We start from the raw sequence: 20,974 nt of genomic DNA on the forward strand, positions 1-20,974 counted from the left end.
GGATTAATATCCAAAATATATAAACAGCTCATACAGCTCAACATCAAAAAAAGAGAAGCCTGATTTCAGTTCAGTTCAGTCGCTTAGTCGTGTCCGACTCTTTGTAACCCCATGAATCGCAGCACCCCAGGCCTCCCTGTTCATCACCATCTCCTGGAGTTCACTCAGACTCGCGTCCATCGAGTCTGTGATGCCATCCAGCCATCTCATCCTCTGTCGTCCCCTTCTCCTCCTGCCCCCAATCCCTCCCAGCATCAGAGTCTTTTCCAATGAGTCAACTCTTCGCATGAGGTGGCCAAAGTACTGGAGTTTCAGTTTCAGCATCATTCCTTCCAAGGAAATCCCAGGGCTGATCTCCTTTAGAATGGACTGGTTGGATCTCCTTGCAGTCCAAGGGACTCTCAAGAGCCTTCTCCAACACCACAGTTCAAAAGCATCCATTCTTCGGCGCCCAGCCTTCTTCACAGTCCAACTCTCACATCCACACATGACCACTGGAAAAACCATAGCCTTGACTAGACGGACCTTAGTCAGCAAAGTAATGTCTCTGCTTTTTAACATGCTATCTAGATTGGTCATAACTTTTCTTCCAAGGAGTAAGCATCTTTTAATTTCATGGCTGCAATCACCATCTGCTGTGATTTTGGAGCCCCCCAAAATAAAGTCTGCCACTGTTTCCACTGTTTCCCCATCTATTTCCCATGAAGTGATGGGACCGATTTAGCCTGATTTAGACAGAACTAAATAGATGTTCTTCCAAAGAGTAAGTGCAGATGGCCAACTGCACGTGAAGAGATGCTCGTCACTGGGGAAATGAGCACCAAAACCACAGTGAGGTATCACCTCAGTCCTTTCAGGCCGATGATCCTCAGAGCACAGGAACCAAAGCTGGCGAGACTGTGGAGAAAGGGGGCCTCACACGCGGTTGGTCGGAACGCGAACGGGTCAGCCAATGTGGAGAATGGCAGGGAGGTTCTCGAAATGCTAAAAACAGAATTCTCAGATGATCCAGCAATTCGACTCGCAGGCATACATCCAGCGCCAGCCCAGGACACAGCGACCGTCGCGATGCTGATGCCCAAGAAGAACCGGATTGGCATTTACGAACTCCTTTTTAAGGAGGGGGTGATGGTGACCAAGAAGGATGTCCACGTGCCCAAGCACCCGGAGCTGGCAGACAAGACTGTGCCCGATCTCCACGCCATGGAAGCCGGGCAGTCTCCCAGGGCACGAGGCTACGTGAAGGAACATTCTGCCTGGAGACATTTCTGCTGGAACCTCACCAGCGAGGGCATCCAGCATCTCCGCGGTTACCTCCACCTGCCCCCTGAGATCGTGCCCGCCACCCTGCGCCGCAGCCGTCCTGAGACTGGCCGGCCACGGCCCAAAGGTCTGGGGGAGACCGACCTGCAAGACTCACACGAGGGGAAGCCGACAGAGACACCTACAGACGAAGCGCCGTGCCCCCTGGTGCCGACAAGAAAGCCGAGGCCGGAGCTGGGTCAGCAACTGAATTCCAGTTTAGAGGCGGATTTGGTCGTGGACATGGTCAGCCACCTCAGTAAAGTTGAAAGGGGTTGTTTTATGTTGAAAAACCTGTAAACAGAAAAAAAAAAAAAAAGAAAGAAAAAAATTAAACCACTGATTTGTGAAGATATGCGCATCCCGGTGTCCGCTACAGCGTTCTTCGCAATGCCGTTGCCAAGATTTGGAAGCAACCTAGATGCCCATCAACAGACGAGTGTGTTCGAGATGTGATGTACAGGTGTGCAGTGGGACACTGCTCAGCCGTGAAACAGAGAGGAATTTGCAGCGACTGCATGGCCTTGCAGGTTTGCTGGGGTTGGTTTAGCCACTAAGTCATGTCCGACTCTTGTGACCCCATGGACCACAGCCTGCGAGGCTCCTCTGTCCGTAGGATTTTTCAGGCAAGAATACCAGAGTGGGTTGCCATCTCCTTCTCCAGGGGGTCTTCCTGACTCAGGGATGGAACCCTGGTCTCCTGCGGGGGCGGGTGGTCTCTCCACCACTCAGCCACCAGGGAAGCCCCTTGGAGGATATTATGCTAAATGAAATCAGTCAGACAGAGAGGGACAAATACTGTATGGTGCCACCTATGTATGGAGTCTGGAACATACAACAGGGACTTCCCTGGCAGTCCAGGGGTTAAGACTTCATGCTCCCAATGGCTGGCAGGGGCTTGACCCCTGGTTGGAGAGCTAAGATTCCATATGCTGCGTGGCTCAGTCTAAAAAAAAAAAAGCCTAGTGAATATAACAGAAAAGAAAGCCTCATAGATGCAGAGAAAAAGCTAGCGGTTACCAGTTGGGGGGTGCAATTTAGGAACAGGGGAGTAAATGATACCAACTATTACGTGCAAAATAAACTATAAAGATACGTTGTATAACACAGGGAATGTAACCAATATTTTATAGTGACTATAAATGGAGTTTAAAAATTGTGAATCATTATATTATATACCCATATTACATAATGTTGTATATCAACTATACTTTAATTAAAAATTTAAACAGTAAAAAAGAAGATGGATTAGCGGTTGCCAGGGGTGCAGGATGAGCGAGGCTGACAGGCACGAAGTCTCATTTGGGGGCGATGAGCGTGTCCTGGAATTACAGCATCGATGGCTGCACAGCCTTGTGAGTATGCTAAAAACGACAAATCGTATATTTTTAAATGGTGAACTTTATAGTATGCAAATTATATCTCAGATTTTTTAAAGATCCTCAGAGACAAGGTCAGCTAATAACGGCTAACATCTGTGAAACACTAACCGCCGTATCAGACCTGCTCCAAGTACCTTACGCACATTAATCCACAGGTGCCTCTCAGCGCTCCTGTAGGCAGGTACTGTTACTCCTCCATCTTACCGATAACAACTGAGATGGAGAACGGTCTGTTGCTTAAGGTCGTCCAAGTCACTGGGTTCAGACGGGGAACCTGGGGCCCAGAGAGGGTGATGGCACACCCCAGATCACACAGCAACCCGATGCAGAGTCAGGACGAGAACCCGGGGCCCGCTGCCTGCTTTCCTTCAGGAGGCCTTCAGAATCGTGTCTTATTGGGTTGGGCGATGCTATTAGGAGTCTATGTGCCCCTGGAAGCCCCAGGAGAGGTTTTGCAAAGATTTAAAAAAAGCTCCCGAGGCTGCAACACTTACCACAAGCCTGGCGTTACACTCAACACTATGCCTCACCCCAGTGAAACCTCTAAATCCCTGTTTATCGTCCCTCTTTTCATTGTTGCAAAACTGGGGGCTCAGAAAGATGGTGAGACTTTCCCAAGATCACACAGCTAGTCAGTGATGAAGCACAATATGAACGCAGCCCTGTGGGATTAGCAGCCACGATCTAACCAGCCCACGAGAAAAGAACGCGAGAGCGAAGGAATGAGCTTCCCAGGCGGCGCAGCGGCAGAGAGCCGGCCTGCCATGCGGAGACCCAAGAGACGTGGGCGTGGCCCCTGGGTCGGGAAGGTGCCCTGGCGGCAGGCAGGGCAGCCCACGCCAGCATTCCTGCCTGGGAAATCCCACGGACAGAGGAGCCTGGCGGGCCGGAGTCCATGGGGCCGCAGTTTTGGACACAGCCGCGCACAGCGCCACTGGCAGAGCGCAGGTCCAGGGTGTCACTCGATCGGCACCACAGATGCTGGCGGCGGGTCGGGACCGGGGAAAGCGGCGTGGGGGAAACAGGCAGGACAGCACGGCTGCTGGAGATCAGGAGGCACCAGAGCCAGGCAGACAGGGCCCAGGAGTACGGAGAAGGGCCGGGCGGCAGGCCCGGGCCCGGAGGGCTTCCTGCCAGAATCCGGGCGGCAAGCCTCCCAAGTTCCTCTCCCCACCCCGCCCGCACACCGGGTGCCCCAGCCTGCTGCAGGGGGCTTCCTCCTCCCCTGCCATGGCGGCCCCTCGTGGTTGCGGCTCTTCCTTAGACTGCCAGCTGGGCAGGAAGGCCCCCGTGGGGAGCTTGTGCACAACGTCCCAACTCAGCCTGCGCTCTGCCCCCTGCCCTGCCAGGCAGACAGGGGGACCCCTCCTCTCCGGGCCCAGGAGCGCCTGGCAGAGTTGACAGGGACCCAGGGCAGTGCACGTGCCCCCAGTGTGGTGACTGCGGTGGGCGAGCCCCACGGATGGAGCCCCCCGCTCTGGCTCCCCAAGCCTCCCCACTGTCAGGAGCTGCCCAGAGGAGCCGTTTCTCCCTGCTGACTGGGAGACAAAGGCACCCTGACTGCCTCCTTGTCAAAACCTCCGCTCCACTGACAGCAGCTTCCCAAACGTGGGGGGCAAGCGGACGGCGGGGGGAGGCTCTCTCAGGGAGAGACAGGCCCGCGTCCTGGTGAGCAGGTCACACCGCCACTGAGGCTGCAGAGAGGCCGCAGCGCGTCATGGCTCGGGCCAGCCTCGGAAGCCAGCCTGCCGGGTTCCCACCCCGGCTCAGGCACCAGCTAGCTGCGTTCCTTTGGCCAAGTCACTGGGTATCCCTGAGCCTCGGTTTCCTCGTCTGAATTGGGCACTGCAGTGTTGCCTACCTCATAGGACCGAGCTACGCAAAGCTCTCAAAACAGCCCCTGCTGTTCTAGTTGAGTTCTGAATCTTATCACCCGGTGTTCAGAGCCTGGGTCCTGCTGGGAGCCAAAGTTCCCAGCCTTCATGGAGCTCACAGCCGAGTAGAGGGTAAACAAACTATAAATAAGGGCTTGAATAAATAAACAAGACCTCCACGATTTGGGGTAAATGCTGGAAGGGAAACACTCAAGAGGTTTACAGTGGACAGTGCGGGAGGGTGTGGGGATGTCAGCCGCTCGAAGAAGACAATGAGTGAGCGGGCTCTGGAAGGACAAGAAAGCAAGCAGCTAAGTGATGATCTGGGGAGAGGGAATTCCGAGTGCGGCAAGTGCAAGGCAGCTCAAAGGCCCTGAGGCGCGAACTAAGCCGGCACAGCTGAGAACAGAAAGGGGCGGATACGCTGGGGCAGGTCGGTCGCGCAGGCAGGCCCGGCTCTTTGCGACCCCATGGACTGCAGCACGCCAGGCCTCCCTGTCTACCACCAGCTCCTGGAATTGCTCAAACTCATGCCCATTGAGTTGGTGATGTCATCCAACCATCTCATCCTCTGTTGCCCCCTTCTCCTAACGCCTTCAATCTTTCCCACCATCAAGGTCTTTTCAAATGGGTCAGTTCTAACATCAGGTGGCCAAACTCAGCTTGAGTATCAGTCCTTCCCATGAATATTCAGGACTGATTTCCTTTAAGATGGACTGGTTGGATCTCCTTGCAGTCCAAGGGACTCTCAAGAGTCTTCTCCAACACCAGAGTTCAAAAGCATCAATTCTTCGGCGCTCAGCTTTCTTTATAGTCCAACTCTCACATCCATATCTGACCACTGGAAAAACCATAGCCTTGACTAGACGGATCTTTGTTGGCAAAGTAATGTCTCTGCTTTTTAATATGCTGTCTAGGTTGATCATAGCTTTTCTTCCAAGGAGCAACCATCTTTTAATTTCATGGCTGCAGTCACCATCTGCAGTGATTTTGGAGCCCCCCAAAATAAAGTCTGACACCGTTTCCACTATTTCCCCATTTTTTTGCCATGAAGTGATGGGACCAGATGCCATGATCTTCGTTTTCTGAAGGCTGAGCTTTAAGCCAACGTTTTCACTCTCCTCTTTCACTTTCATCAAGAGGCTTTTTAGTTCCTCTTCACTTTCTGCCATAAGGGTGGTGTCATCTGCATATCTGAGGTTATTGATATTTCTCCCAGAAATCTTGATTCCAGCTTGTGCTTCATCCAGCCCAGCGTTTCTCATGATGTAGTCTGCATATAAGTCAAATAAGCAGGGTGACAATATACAGCCTTGACGTACTCCTTTTCCTATTTGGAACCAGTCTGTTGTTCCATGTCCAGTTCTAACTGTTGCTTCCTGATCTGCATACAGATTTCTCAAGAGGCAGGTCAGGTGGTCTGGTATTCCCATCTCTTTCAGAATTTTCCACAGTTTATTGTGATCCACACAGTCAAAGGCTTTGGTATAGTCAATAAAGCAGAAATAGATGTTTTTCTGGAACTCTCTTGCTTTTTCCATGATTCAGCGGATGTTGGCAATTTGATCTCTGGTTCCTCTGCCTTTTCTAAAATCAGCTTGAACATCTGGAACTTCATGGTTCACGTACTGTTGAAGCCTGGCTTGGAGAATTTTAAGCTTTACTTTACTAGCATGTGAGATGAGTGCAATTGTGTGGTAGTTTGAGCATTCTTTTGCATTGCGTTTCTTTGGGATGGAATGAAAACTGACCTTTTCCAGTCCTGTGGCCACTGCTGAGTTTTCCAAATTTGCTGGCATATTGAGTGCAGCACTTTCACAGCATCATCTTTTAGGATTTGAAATAGCTCCACTGGAGTTCCATCACCTCCACTAGCTTTGTTCGTAGTGATGCTTTCTAAGGCCCACTTGACTTCACGTTCCAGGATGTCTGGCTCTAGGTGAGTGATCACACCATCGTGATTATCCGGGTCTTGAAGATCTTTTTTGTACAGTTCTTCTGTGTATTCTTGCCACCTCTTCTTAATATCTTCTGCTTCTGTTAGGTCCATACCATTTCTGTCCTTTATCGAGCCCATCTTTGCATGAAATATTCCCTTGATATCTCTAATTTTCTTGAAGAGATCTCTAGTCTTTCCCATTCTGTTGTTTTCCTCTCTTTCTTTGCATTGATCGCTGAGGAAGGCTTTCTTATCTCTCTTTGCTATTCTTTGGAACTCTGCATTCAGATGCTTATATCTTTCCTTTTCTCCTTTGCCTTTTGCTTCTCTTCTTTTCACAGCTGTTTGTAAGGCCTCCTCAGACAATCATTTTGCCTTTTTACATTTCTTTTCCATGGGGATGGTCTTGATCCCTGTCTCCTGTACAATGTCACGAACCTCATTCCATAGTTCATCAGGCACTCTGTCTATCAGATCTAGTCCCTTAAATCTATTTCTCACTTCCACTGTATAATCGTAAGGGATTTGATTTAGGTCCTCCCTGAATGGCCAAGTGGTTTTCCCTACTTTCTTCAATTTAAGTCTGAATTTGGCAATAAGGAGTTCATGATCTCAGCCACAGTAAGCTCCCAGTCTTGTTTTTGCTGATTGTATAGAGCTTCTCCATCTTTGCCTGCAAAGAATATAATCAGTCTGATTGTGGTGTTGACCATGTGGTGATGGCTGTGTGTAGAGTCTTCTCTTGTGTTGTTGGAAGAGGGTGTTTGCTATGACCAGCGCGTTGTCTTGGCAAAACTGTTAGCCTTTGCCCTGCTTCATTCTGTACTCCAAGGCCGAATTTGTGTTACTCCAGGTATCTCTTGACTTCCTACTTTTGCATTCCAGTCCTCTATGATGAAAAGGACACCTTTTGGGGGTGTTAGTTCTAGAAGGTCCTGCAGGTCTTCACAGCCGTTCAGCTTCTCCTCACTTACATGAGGTGTCCTGTAGGAAGGTTAGCATCGCTGGTCTTTACCACCAGACACCAGCAACACACACACACACCCCGGCTGTACGGCCAAGCATGTCTCAGACGCCGTCAGACGCCCCACAGGGGAAAGTCATCATGCCTGAGAGCCGCGGGGTCAGGGCGAGCGCAGTGAGCAGTCAGCCGGGCCGCCGGGCCCGCGGCGCCCAGTAAGCCGCACTGAGAGCTGGGTGACGAGAGGTCAGAGCAGGACGGAGCTGTGGCTGCTGAGAAGCTGCTGCCGGGGCCCTGCCTCGCCCTGCCAGGCTCTGGGACGGACCCAGCTCTGCACCCGCCTCCCGAGCAGCCTGTGCCGCTCCTGCTGCTGAGCGGCCCCTCCTGCCCTCCCGCCTCCCCTGCTCGTCCCCGCGCCTTGGGGTCACCCTGGGGCCACCCCCTGACCTCCCGGCCTCTGGTCTTGCCCCTTTAGGTGGACCACATGAGCAACATCAGGCAAGGAGTGATCTTAGACCCCCGACCGAAAGCAGACGAAAGGGGTCCTCGCTGGGCCCCTACTCAGGGGCGCACGGGCAGAAGCTGCCTGGACGGCGGCCTCCTTCCCTCTGGGATGCCCCCCTCCTGCCTCCAGCCTCAGCTCCCTCTTTCTCAGATTCGCCCTCTCCCTGGGCATGGTTCGTCTCCCCCGCACCATCCCGACCCCTCCAGGGTCCCGTCCATCCTGTCCGTCTGTCCACCTCCCGCCCACCCCCCACCCCAGCCCTCTGGCTCCGTCCATCCTTTCTCTCCCTTCCTGCCTTGGTCTCCTCCCCTCCTCAGCACCCTCCACCCTCCACCTCCCCCCAAACGTCTGTCTCTCCTCCCCAGAGGCTCCAGTGGTTTGGACAGGCTCAGCTCCCTTCTGCCCAGATGACCTCACTTCGCCACCACACACGTGCACACACACTCACTGTCACACACAGACACAAACCCCCCCCCCCCCACACACACACATGCACTCACCCTGGTCTCTGGCTGGGCTTCACCCCTAATCTGAGGGCCCAGCCCCAGCGCTGGGTGACCTGGTCTGGCTGGAGGCATCGCTCCGGCCCTGCCTGGTAGCTGCCCAGAGGCTCCCCAACCCCGGCCCAGCACCCTCCCGCTGCGGCTGCCAGGGAGCAGGCTCTGGGTAGGCCCGGCCCAGGATGGATGCCGCCTTCTGCAGAAGGGCCAACCCCCGCCTGGGAGCTGGGGCCCTGAGTGCAGCCAGCTGAGCCTCCAACACCCCAGTTGGCCTTGAACGCGTGCCTCAGTTTCTCCCTCTGTACAAAGGACCTTGGTGTCTGCCTAACACGACCGCCAGGAGGAGGAAACGTGCTCATTCAGCCCCGTGCCTGGCACACAGCAGGCACTTGCAGGGACAAGCGCAGGGATTATGGGGACAGCCTCCCTCCCGCGGGCCCCCACCCCAGTCTAAGCCCTGGGCACCTCTGTCGGCAGCCCCCCGCTGGTGGCCTGTCTCCAGGAGAACTTCCCGGCAGACTTGGGGGGTCGGAGAGAAGGGGGAGCAGGCCTGCTGCCTTCTAATTTAGATTCCTGGGTTTATGGCAGGAAGCGCAGGGAGGCTGACGCTGTAATTAAGGCGATTCCTGAGGCTGCGGTGGGAGGCAGGGAGCAGAGCCCACATTGGGATGCCCCCACCTCTGTCTCCCCTCCTGCCAGCAGTCCCAACCTCATGCCGTCAGCAGGCTCCGAGGCCTTAATCCCCTGCTGCTGGGCTCCGCTTTGCAGCCCGGGAAACCAGAGACGAGTAGCCACACCCCGAGGGTCACACAGCACTCAGGGACGACTGCGTGCCCTCGGGGTCCCCTCTGCCGGCCGCGGTCCAGCCCCAGGGCGCAGGGAGCGTCCAGACACGCAGCTCCCGTGTTCTGCCCACCCTGGTCCCCAGGCCTCATCTTCCCCAGCCCTGTTCCCCACACATTCCTGAGGTGTCTGGGCAGAATCTGCCCAGGGCTATGGCAAGAGGGCAGCCCCGCCAGGGGGGTCAAGACCAGGGCAGCAGCCTGGATCTGAAGGCCCCTCCCCGCCGCCCCATCAGGCCTGCCCTTGCTGAGTCCTCGGGCCATCCTGGGCACTGCGGTGGGCAGGGAGGGCACCCGGGGCTCGGCATCTCTGACCGCCCCTCCCACCGCGGGACCAGGACCGGAGTGCACACTCTCACTGCTCCCCACTGGCAGCCTCGGGAGGCTCCTCGCCGCGCCTCAGTGTCCCCATCTGGACGGAGGGGAGTCAGCCCTCCTCCTGCCCTTGGCTGGGCTCAGACTGAGCTCCCATCAGAGCTCGCGTGGCCTCACCGGCCCATCCTCCCTGCGGGTCCAGCCCGACCAGGCTCCGAGGCCTCGGAACCTCTGGCCCATTCTGGGCCTCTGCGTCCTCCTTGGTAGACATGAGAGGCTTGAACAGTCAGGAGCTCAGACCTTGGGACCTCACATGCCCACACAGATTCAGAGAAAGGGGGCAAGCGTGGGTGGGGCTGTGACTTCCTGCTTTGCCAAGTTAGGGTATTTTTAAAAACATCATCAAGTACAAAGTCACAGGAACAACAGGGCGAGGCGGCGCTCACCCTCGGGGGCTCGTCCTCCTGCCCAGGCTGCTGCAGGCGTCCACGGCCCAGGCTGGACCGGCCATAGGTTCTGAATGGGGCTCAGGCCTGCGAGCCCAGGGCTGGGCTGTTCCGGGGGACCGTGTGTGTGTGTGTGTGTGTGTCTGTGTGTGTGTGTGTGTGAGAAAGAGAGGTGGCAGGCAGGGGAGGCTGCTCAGGGGCAGGGATGCCACGTCCATAGCACAGAGGGTCCTCGCTGCCCCAGAGGCTCAGGGCGGAGCCCATGCCCAGCCTGGGCCCCGCGGAGCGAGCACTGGGTCTGGGTAACAGATACGGATGGGGCGGGGGCGGGAGAGGTGCCAGGCATTCCTCAGGCTGGGGAGAAAGAGGACTTTGTTGTCCGAAACCAAGCTACCCCTGGCCTCCTTGCACACCCGGGCACTCTGCCAAGGATGGAGAGACCCACTAGGAGGCACCAGGGCGGAGCGCAGACCTCTCCTGGAGAGGCTGTCCCTCCCCCACCTAGGTGTCCCCAGACAGGTCCTTCAAAGGATGCAGATGCCAGCTGGGGAGGATTGAAACCCCAGGAGAGATGGCGGTGGGGCTGGGGGGCCAGGACCGGAGCAGTCCCTGCCCCTCCCCACCTGGAGCAGTGTCCTGGGTGCTCACACTGTCTTGTCCAGCCGTCAGGACCGCCCTATGAGGGACACTGAGTCCCAGTTCACGACTGCTGTTCAGTCGCCCAGTCGTGTCCGACTCTCTGCGACCCCATGGACTGCGGCACACCAGGCTTCCCTGTCCTTCACCATCTCCCGGCGTTTACTCAAATTCATGTCCATCTAGTCAGTGATGCCATCCAACCATCTCATCCTCTGTCGTCCCCTTCTCCTTCTGCCCTCAACCTTTCCCAACATCACGGTCTTTTCCAACGAATCAGGTCTTTGCATCAGGTGGCCAAATATTGGAGCTTCAGCTTCAGCAGTAGCCCTTCCAGTAAATACTCCACTTCATGGCTGTGTAAAGGGAGGCTCAGTGAGGGGGAGCCTGCACGTCAGTGGCAGAGGAGGAACTGCAAACCCAGAGCTTGAGCCTCAGGAGGCCCGCCCCCCTCCCCGAGGGACCCCTGAGTCCCTGTTGGAAGCGGCCAGGCCTGCAGTTGGCACTGGGCACCATGGCCCAGGGTTTCAGGGATCAGATGAGCAGTCCACGGCCCAGGCCAGGGTGCACTCAGTACGCGCTCAGAGCTGCTCACTGACGCTGCTGGGTGGCCGGTCCTGCCCTGTCTCAGCCGGTCCCCACCTGTGGCCGAGGCCAGCTTCCCAGGTCAGTGCTCCGGGCGCTTTCCCCTCTGACTCCTGCCACCCCTGCCCCCTCTCCCCGCCCTGGCCTCTCCCCCTGTCTCGAGGCTGCCTGTCCCATGGGGCGTTCAGGAGCTTCTGTCTCTGGCTTCTCATCACAGGTGGTGGCCTTGGGTCTGGGGCAGGAGGTGTGGGACCTTGGCTCTCTGTATCTCTGCTGTCCCACTTGCTGGGAGTCCAATGAGCAGGGCTGGGCCTGGGGGGGGGTGGGGGCAGCGGGGCCTCCCGCCTGACCCGGGGCCCGCGGGGGTCGGGGGGGGGGGAGGCGGCCTCTGGAATGCACAGCCCCTCTCCGCCCCGCCCTCCGCGCCAGGACTCGCTTCAGACGGGGTAGAACACAAAGCGCCTGCCTTTGTCCGGAGCATGTGCTTAATAGGATTGGGCGGCGGCCTCTGGAGGGGGCGCCTCAGCCTCCACAATGGGGCCTGTGACATCACGCTGCCCCCCGCTGTGATGTCAGAGCCCCCACAATGGGCCTTCCCAGACAGATGGCCAGGGATGGGGGGGCCGGGGCACCTGCAGCTCAGTCCTGTTCTGAGAGCAGGCCCTGCAGGGCCAGGCAGGCCGCCGTGGCTCTGGTCTCACAAATGGCAGGCAAAAAAAAAAAATTTGAATTTTCTCTTTTTAAGAGTCGATGCTTAGCTGATATTTTTGTTTTCACACGAGGGTAGCAGAACCCTGAAAAAAATTAAAGTTGACATTTTTCTGGCCCATCCCCCCACCCCCAAGTTAAGACCCACTGAGCCGCCCCTTGGCGCCCATCCTGGGAACGGCAGCGGAGGTCTCGGTCAGACTCTGCCGCACTGGCCTTCCTTCGGCTTCTGAGCTAATGTCCTCATTCTTCCCCTATCACCTCATCCTTCAAGTCAGCTTAGAAACTGCCTCCTCCAGGAAGCCTTCCCTGACCCACTCCGGAATGAAATTGCTCCTTCTCTGGGTCATAGCAGGTTGGACTTATGAATATTCTTTTTGCCATGAGCTGCGATGCGTGGGGTCTGCGAGGGGACCACCTGGATCCTCTCGCCACCCACGCTTTCCCTGGCACCAAGATCCAGTCATTGATCCCGACTTGCAAAACGTGGAGGGGCAACCTCCAGGTGTCAGGCCTCATGGAACTGGCTGCCAGGCAGGAAGGTGTGTCTGCAACAGATAATCATCACATTATGTGAGCCTGTGACTGCAAAGAGTCAAAAGCGCGTGAAGGAGAGATGGTGGGGGTGGGAGGGTCAGGGATACCTTTAAGTCGGGTGGTGGGTGAGCTAAAAGCTCAGAGGAAGCTGGTGGGTAGTGCCAAGAGTCTTGGGGAAAGTTCCAGGCAGCAGGTGGCACAGAGTGGGCCCGGGGGAAGCCTAGTCTCAGTCACTCGGACCCCCTGCCGTGGGCAGCAGGGCTCGGGGCAAGATGCCGATTCCCGCTCTGACTCTGCACCTTCTGGCCCCTGGGCTTTGGGCAAAGCTTTCCCTTCCCGAGTGGCTGTGGCAAAGAATCCGCTGCCAGCGCAGGAGATGTAAGAGGCGCGGGCTCAGTCTCGGTCGGGGAGACGCCCTGGAGGAGGGTGGCCATCCACTCGTCTCCTTGCCTGAAAAAGCCCATGGACAGAGGAGCCTGGCGGAATACGGTCCAGGGGTCGCAAAGAGTCAGACGCGGCCGAGCACACGGTTCTCTTCTGTGCGCCTCATGGTGGGGTGACCAACTGAGGGATCATCCAGGTGGGGACACAGAGTGGAAAGGGGCGCTTTGCTAATTATACGGGACACGTGAGCTAAACCGGGTCCTGGGCAAGTGGGGTTCGCAGCCCCCCCACCCACGGGGTAGATGAAAGCAGTGCTAGTTCACGGGGTTCCTGAAGAAATGAAGGGACTGGGGCTGCCGGGAGGACCGGGAGGAGGGCTCCGCCTCTGAATGCCGCTCCAGCCCCGCTGTGGTCCGTGTGCCGAAACCACACGGGAGAGTGGGGCTGAGTTTTGCCAAATCCGTCGGTTCTGGAGGTCCCTGAGAGGCTGGAGAGCTCAAGTTGGCCTGGAGCAGTGAGTGCAGTTTCCACAGGCGTAAACAAGGGAGGTCCGTGCAGCGGCAGGGAGGGCTCGGGTGAGCCCTAAGGACAGGCTGGGGGGCTGGGAGTCTGTGGGTCTTCGGAGAGGCCCAGCGGATACCTTCGCAGATTTGGCTGTAACCACCTGGGGTCTACTGGGCTACCTGGCCCCTGAGGCCTGGTCCCCGGGGAGGGACCCTCCGCCCAGCAGGGGACCTGGTCACGCAGCTGCCTGGCTGCCAGACCAGAGTGGAAACTGTATCCGACCGTCCAGACTCCCGAGGCCGCCGGGGAATGTGATGAGGCTGCTGAAACAGGGCCCCCGGCAGGGGACGCGGCCGCGGCTTCCCAGAAACCCCGGCCCTGCCAACAGAGAAGAGCTGACGAGGTTCGCATTGGCAAGCCAGACCCCGAGGGGCTGGAGTGGGGCCCGCTGCCTGGAGCTGCATGGGAGCGGGTACCAGGAGTAGGGGGCAACCTGTGGTGGGTGGCAGGAGCCCCCAGGATTTCCCCAGGCCCTCCCCATGACAAGTGGACAGACCAAGAGCCAGAGCCCTTGAAGGACATGTCCGGGTCCTACAGCAAGGCCATCAAGAGATGACCCACCAGAGCCCCTCTTCCTTTCCCAGTCAAGAGGCTTCCTGCTTCCTAGGACCCCCCACAACCTCCCCAGATGTCACTCAGCAGCAGGCAGTGGGACGAGATGGCCCTTGTCTTATATTCTCTCTGTCACCTCCTGGCTGTGGGCTCTTGGTCTGATATCATAACCTCACTGAGCCTCAGTGTCCCCATCTGGAAAATGGGGATAATCCATACTTTGCAGGGTCATTGTGATCCTTCACTAAGACAACATGGGTCTCAGGCTTGGCATGCTGACTGGCACATAGTAGGTGCTCAGAAATGCTCGATCCCTTCTCCCTTCCTGCCAGCATGGTTCTGGGCAGCCTGCAGGAGCTGGGGCCGTCTGCATAGCATGTCTCCCAGACACAACCCACGTTGAGGGATATTGAATAATCTGGCTACATACGGCTCCCCTAACTTCGCTGGTGGCTCAAACGGTAGAGAATCTGCTTGGAATGCAGAAGACCCAGGTTCGATCCCATGGTCGGGAAGATCCCCTGGAGAAGGGAATGGCAGCCCACTCCAGCACTCTTGCCTGGAGAATTCCGTGGGCTGAGAAGTCTGTGGTGTCGCAGAGTCAGACAGGACTGAGCGACTAACACACGCGGACCCACTGGGCCCCCAGGTCCCCGAAGCCTGGCCGCTGTCTTCCTCGTTCTTTGTTTATTGAGCAGATGTTTCCTGAGGGCCTACTGTGCTGGCCACTGCTCTGAGGAGGGGGAGATGGAGGCATGTTGATCATGGACAAAGACAGAGAAGGTCAGAGCTGAGAATGCAAGCACTTCATGCGCCGTGAGCACCCAGCCTCTGTTCTCTGCCGTGCACCAAGCCCCATCCTCAGCCCCGGGGCTGCAGCGAGAGTTGGGAGTGGTGGGGCGTTCCTCTATGGGCTACTAATTAATTAGGAAATACAAGGCCAGTGCCTGGTGATGCTGTTTTGACTTGCCACTCAGACTGAGAGCAGCAGGGAAAGAGGGCAGCTTCCCACCCAGCACCCTCATAATTGCTGCCTTGGCCTCCTTCAGGGCTTTGCTGGGTGCATCAAAGGGTGCCAAGGCCCAGAGCCCAGGGAGGGCAGCGGGCTGCAGGCCCACTTCCCAGCTGAGACGACTGAGGCCAGAGATGAAGGTTCTGGGGCTGCCGATGGCATGATAGCCAGAGGCTGGGATGGCATCGGAGCCAGAGTAGGGCTTGTCCTGGTCAAACGGGGGAGACGCAGGCCCCAGTCTCAGAGGCCTGCAGTGCGGAGGGCAAGGGCAGGCCCTTCCGGGGACCCCTCTCTGCCCTTCATCCGGGGGACTCCCACATGACCTCGGCTTCAACCCGGATGGCTCCTTTTCCTCCAAGAAGCCTGCCTGAGTCTTCCAGGCTGGGTCCCATGACACCCAGCTCCTCTCCTTCCAGGCCAGGATCCCTGTGTTGCCGCTGTTGCCTCAGCTTAAGAGCTCCATGAGGGCAGAGAAGGGCCTGATTCATCCCCGTGGCCCCAGTGCCCAGCCTCGCTCAGAGCAGGAAGAGACTGCAAACCGCCCCCGCCTTCCCTTCCTCCCTGCAGTGTGAGCGCCTGGCGTGTGGAATGCTATGGCATTAGGAGACCTCAGGCGGCTTATGTGGCCTCAGTTGCCCCAGACCCAGTGTTCTCAAGCATCTCTAGGCAGATGCCCATCATGCAGAGCGAGGAGAATGTCCTGTCTTGGCCGTTGACGGTGGCGAATAGAAAACCATTTTATCAAGGCCCCCACTACCTGGGCTTGAGCCCTGCTCTTTCTGTGCTTGAGCTGACGGCTCTGATGAGCTCTTTAACTTCGCTCTGTCTCGTTGTCTCATTGCAAGTTGAACGGTTCCATGAAGACCTACAAGATCTTCTAGAGCTAACACCTGAAAAAGATGTCCTTTTCATCATAGGGGACTGGAATGTAAAAGTAGGAAGTCAAGAGACACCTGGAGTAACAGGCAAATTTGGCCTTGGAATGCGGAATGAAGCAGGGCAAAGACTAATAGAGTTTTGCCAAGACAACGCGCTGGTCATAGCAAACATCCTCTTCCAACAACACAAGAGAAGACTCTACACAGGGACGTCACCAGATGGTCAACACCACAATCAGATTGATTATATTCTTTGTAGCCAAAGATGGAGAAACTCTATACAGGTAGCAAAAACAAGACTGGGAGCTGACTGTGGCTCAGATCACGAACTCCTTATTGCCAAATTCAGACTTAACTGAAGAAAGTAGGGAAAACCATTATATCATTCAGGTATGAACTAAATCAAATCCTTTATGATTATACAGTGGAAGTGAGAAATAGATTTAAGGGCTTAGATCTGATAGACAGTGCCTGAAGAACAATGGACGGAGATTCACGACATTGTACAGGAGGCAGGGATCAAGACCATCCCCAAGAAAAAGTAATGCAAAAAGGTAAAATGATTGTCTGAGGAGGCCTTACAAATAGCTGTGAAAAGAAGAGAAGCAAAAGGCAAAGGAGAAAAGGAAAGATATACCCATTTGAATGCAGAATTCCAAAGAATAGCAAGGAGAGATAAGAAAGCCTTCCTCAGTGATCAGTGCAGAGAAAGAGAGGAAAACAACAGAATGGGAAAGACTAGAGATCTCTTCAAGAAAATTAGAGATACCAAGGGGACGTTTCATGCAAAGATGGGCTCGATAAAGGACAGAAATGGTATGGACCTAACAGAAGCAGAAGATATTAAGAAGAGGTGGCAAGAATACACAGGAGAACTGTACAAAAAGACCTTCACGACCCAGATAATCATGATGGTGTGATCACTCACCTAGAGCCAGACATCCTGGAATGTGAAGTCAAGAAGCATCAACCCAACAAAGCTAGTGGAGGTGATGGAATTCCAGTTGAGCTGTTTCAAATCCTGAAAGATGATGCTGTGAAAGTGCTGCACTCAATATGCCAGCAAGTTTGGAAAACTCAGCAGTGGCCACAGGACTGGAAAAGGTCAGTTTTCATTCCAATCCCAAGGAAAGGCAATGCCAAAGAATGCTCAAACTACCGCACAATTGCACTCATCTCACATGCTAGCAAAGTAATGCTCAAAATTCTCCAAGCCAGGCTTCAACAGTACATGACCCATGAACTTCCAGATGTTCAAGCTGGTTTTAGAAAAGGCAGAGGAACCAGAGATCAAATTGCCAACATCCGCTGAATCATGGAAAAAGCAAGAGTTCCAGAAAAACATCTACTTCTTCTTTATTGACTATACCAAAGCCTTTGACTGTGTGGATCACAACAAACTGTGGAAAATTCTGAAAGAGATGGGAATACCAGACCACCTGACCTGCCTCTTGAGAAACCTGTATACAGGTCAGGAAGCAACAGTTAGAACTGGACATGGAACAACAGACTGGTTCCAAATTGGGAAAGGAGTACGTCAAGGCTGTATATTGTCACCCTGCTTATTTAACTTCTATGCAGAGTACATCATGAGAAACACTGGGCTGGAAGAAGCACAAGCTGGAATCAAGATTGCCAGGAGAAATATCAATCACCTCAGATACGCAAATGATACCACCCTTTTGGCAGAAAGTGAAGAAGAATTTAGCCTCTTGATGAAAGTGAAAGAGGAGAGTGAAAAAGTTGGCTTAAAATTCAACATTCAGAAAACTAAGATCATGGCATCCGGTCCCATCACTTCATGGGAAATAGATGGGGAAACAGTGGAAACAGTGTCAGACTTTATTTTTGGGGGCTCCAAAATCACTGCAGATGGTGACTGCAGCCATGAAATTAAAAGACACTTACTCCTTGGAAGAAAAGCTATGATCAACCTAGACAGCATATTAAAAAGCAGAGACATTACTTTGCCAACAAAGATCCATCTAGTCAAAGCTACAGTTTTTCCAGTGGTCATGTATGGATGTGAGAGTTGGACTCTGAAGAAAGCTGAGTGCGAAAGGATTGATGCTTTTGAACTGTGGTATTGGAGAAGACTCTTGAGAGTCCCTTGGACTGCAAGGAGATCCAACCAGTCCATTCTGAAGGAGATCAGTCCTGGGTGTTCTTTGGAAGGAATGATGCTAAAGCTGAGACTCCAATATTTGTCCACCTGATGCAAAAAACTGACTTCTTGGAAAAGACCCTGATGCTGGGAAAGATTGAAGGTGGGAGGAGAAGGGGACGACAGAGGATGAGATGGTTGGATGGCATCACAGAGTCAATGGGCATGAGTTTGAGTAGGCTCTGGGAGTTGGTGATGGACAGGGAGGCCTGGCGTGCTTCAGTCCATGGGGTCGCAAAGAGTCGGACACAACTGAGCGACTGAACTGAACTGATGGGCAAAACACTTGGAGCAGCGGGTGGCGCCCAGTTACTTCTGTGTGTTTGCTGACACCGATCAGATTCACGAGACACGCTCCTGCTGCTCTGAGTCTGTTCGCTCCGTCGGTGCCGTTAACTTGATCATGGTAGTATTTGTCAGGCTTCTCTACTATAAAATTGTTTCTTTTTCTTTTTCTAAAACCTTTTTATACTTCTTGTCTTTCGAAGATTTCACTAAGTTCAGTCCACAGTCAAAGCAGTGGGGAATTAAGCTCCACCTCCCAGAGGGGGGAAACCTACATGAATTATTGGGAATTCTTCTGTAAGGAAGCTTTGTCTAGTCTCCCCCATTTACTTGCTTCTTCAATCACCGCATCAGTGTGGACTCATGTGTTGGGTTATCGTCCGACGCTGTCCCTTGTCCTGTTGCTCACCCTGGCCTCGGTTTGGCCACTGGGATCTCTTTCCAGTTGGCTCCTGTGCTCACACCCCATCTGTCTGTCTGCTTCTTCGTTTTTTTAGCATTGCCTTACTCTCTAGCAGTCCAAGATGCTCCGGGCTCATCTGCCGTTTTCCTTGCCTCCGCCCGGGAATCAGTTGTCTCTCGAGGGAGCTCTTGCTCGCACCATTAGAGAGTGGTGTGTAGAGGGCGGATGTGCTTGTCGCCGCCAGGGTCCTGTCACTACTTCCAGGCTCTCGAGGGGGGAGGACTAGCTTTGCTTTAACATAAAAAATTAAGTTTCCAGGGCCTTCCTTGTGGTCCAGTGGTTAAAGCTCTAGACTTCTACTGCAGGAGGTGTGGGTTTGATCCCTGGATAGAAACTGAGATCCCACATGCCACATGTCACGTTGTGTGGAAAAAAAACAAACCAAGATGAAGTCCCCCTCTTGCCGATCATGGGGCCTGTTGGAGGCTCCAGACAGCTGCCCCCTGGCCTTTGAGCACAGACTCCAGCCTGCAGCCCACACGCAGGTTGCGCAGTCTCATGCGCCCTTGGAGGGCCTTATGCCCGCGGGGGCTCTGGGGGGGGCACATGCAGCCAGCCTCCCCCCAGGCTGAGCCAGTCTTGCTCCCCAGCGGGGCCGTCGGGGGCTGAGTGGCTCTGGAGATTGGACTCAGCCAGGCCTCCACACTGTGGCAGGCCTGCTCCCTGCCGGACTGACAGCTTCGTCAGCGGTAGCGGCAGTAGCCATAACCCAGCCATAACCCTAGGGGCAAGCCGGGGCAGGCTGGGCAAGGGTCAGCTCCCCGCAAGGCCGGACCTGCCGCCCCTCTCAGCACACCCAGGCGGCCGGTGCTGAGGAGTGCGAGGCCTGGGGCGCTGGCCCCTGTGCTCCCTCACCTTTCCCATGCCCAGTTCAGCCCAGCCCTGCAGGAGACACTGGCGCTCAGTGGGCCAGGGCCCAGAACAGGCTCCCCACGGAGGCAGGGAGTCAGGGCCGGGTGGGCAGCTTGAGGCCCCAAGGCAAGCTGAGTGGCCTCCCACCTTTGCCAGAATGTCTCCTGTCTCCCCATAGTTCTAGGCTGGAGTCAAGAGGTCGGGGCCTCCCTAGCGCTGACTTCCGTTTGGGGCACAGTAACTACGTCTCACCCTGCTTAGCATCTCCACGGGCTCCCCATTGCCCTCAGCGCTGGACCTGCCTTCCCTGGAGATCTCTTTGGTACTCTGCGTCACGCCCTAACAATGCCGAATCGCTTGTGACTGCTTGCACAATCCCAGCTTCACACCTCCACAATCTACCCTGCCCGCATCACCCTTCCCACTGCTTCAGTGGCTAACCCCTACTTGCGCCTGAGCTCTTAGCTCTGGACGACCTCCTCCAGAAGACTTCCTCCCGTGCCCTGGATCACTTCTGCCCAACTGATCCTGCCTCTGATGCCCGGGGTATGACACCTACCTAAGGCCCACCAAGAGTGGCCTCTGGTGTCCTGGGCAGTGGCCTGGTACAGTGCAGAAGGCTTGGGGTGTGACCAGGGCCGCGCCTCCAAGGCCCCTGCTCCTCCCTGCTGTGTGACTCAGGGCAAGTCACTGCACATCTCTGAGCCCGAGTCTCCCCTCTGTGGGAAAAGCACCTAATTGGGACGCAAGGCTTGCTTTCAAGTCTGGCCTCTACCTCTAACTCGCCGTGGCCTTGGGCAAGCCCCTTCACTGTGCCCAGCCTCAGTTTTCTTCTTCTGTAAAACAGGGATGCCCACGAAACTCGAAACTCGGGAGTGCTAAGGCACCAACAAGCCCAAACTTGTGAAAAGCTTTTGTAAACCTCAGAGCCCGACATGGATGAAGAATTTATTTCAACAGCTCTGCGGAGATGTGTGGGAGGGAGGCTGATGGCTGGGCTAAGTGCCCTCCCCCCGCCCTCCCCCATCGGGCCCCACACCCTGCCCCATCGCCCCCTGCCCCCGCCCTCCAGAAGCCCTGGGAGCAGTGGTGATGAAGGCCTGTTGACACGGGAGGCCTGACTCCTGGTCCCCTGCCCACCTCCCGCCCACCGCATTCCCAGGGCCACATGACGTGTGCACTGCGCAGGAAGCCCTGCTCACTTTCCAGGGTGGGGGTGAGCCCTGCCCACCCCACTTCACTTTTTTGAAGACCCGATTTTATTTTTTTATCTGCAAAACAGTTTTCG

General features: G+C 55.4%; 1 pseudogene; it reads left to right on the top strand.

Annotated features, from left to right (window-relative positions):
- On the top strand, positions 1,069-1,621 carry LOC102181451 (annotated as a pseudogene).

Source organism: Capra hircus, chromosome 2 (genome assembly GCF_001704415.2).
Source record: "Capra hircus breed San Clemente chromosome 2, ASM170441v1, whole genome shotgun sequence".
Taxonomy (NCBI): Eukaryota; Metazoa; Chordata; class Mammalia; order Artiodactyla; family Bovidae; genus Capra; species Capra hircus.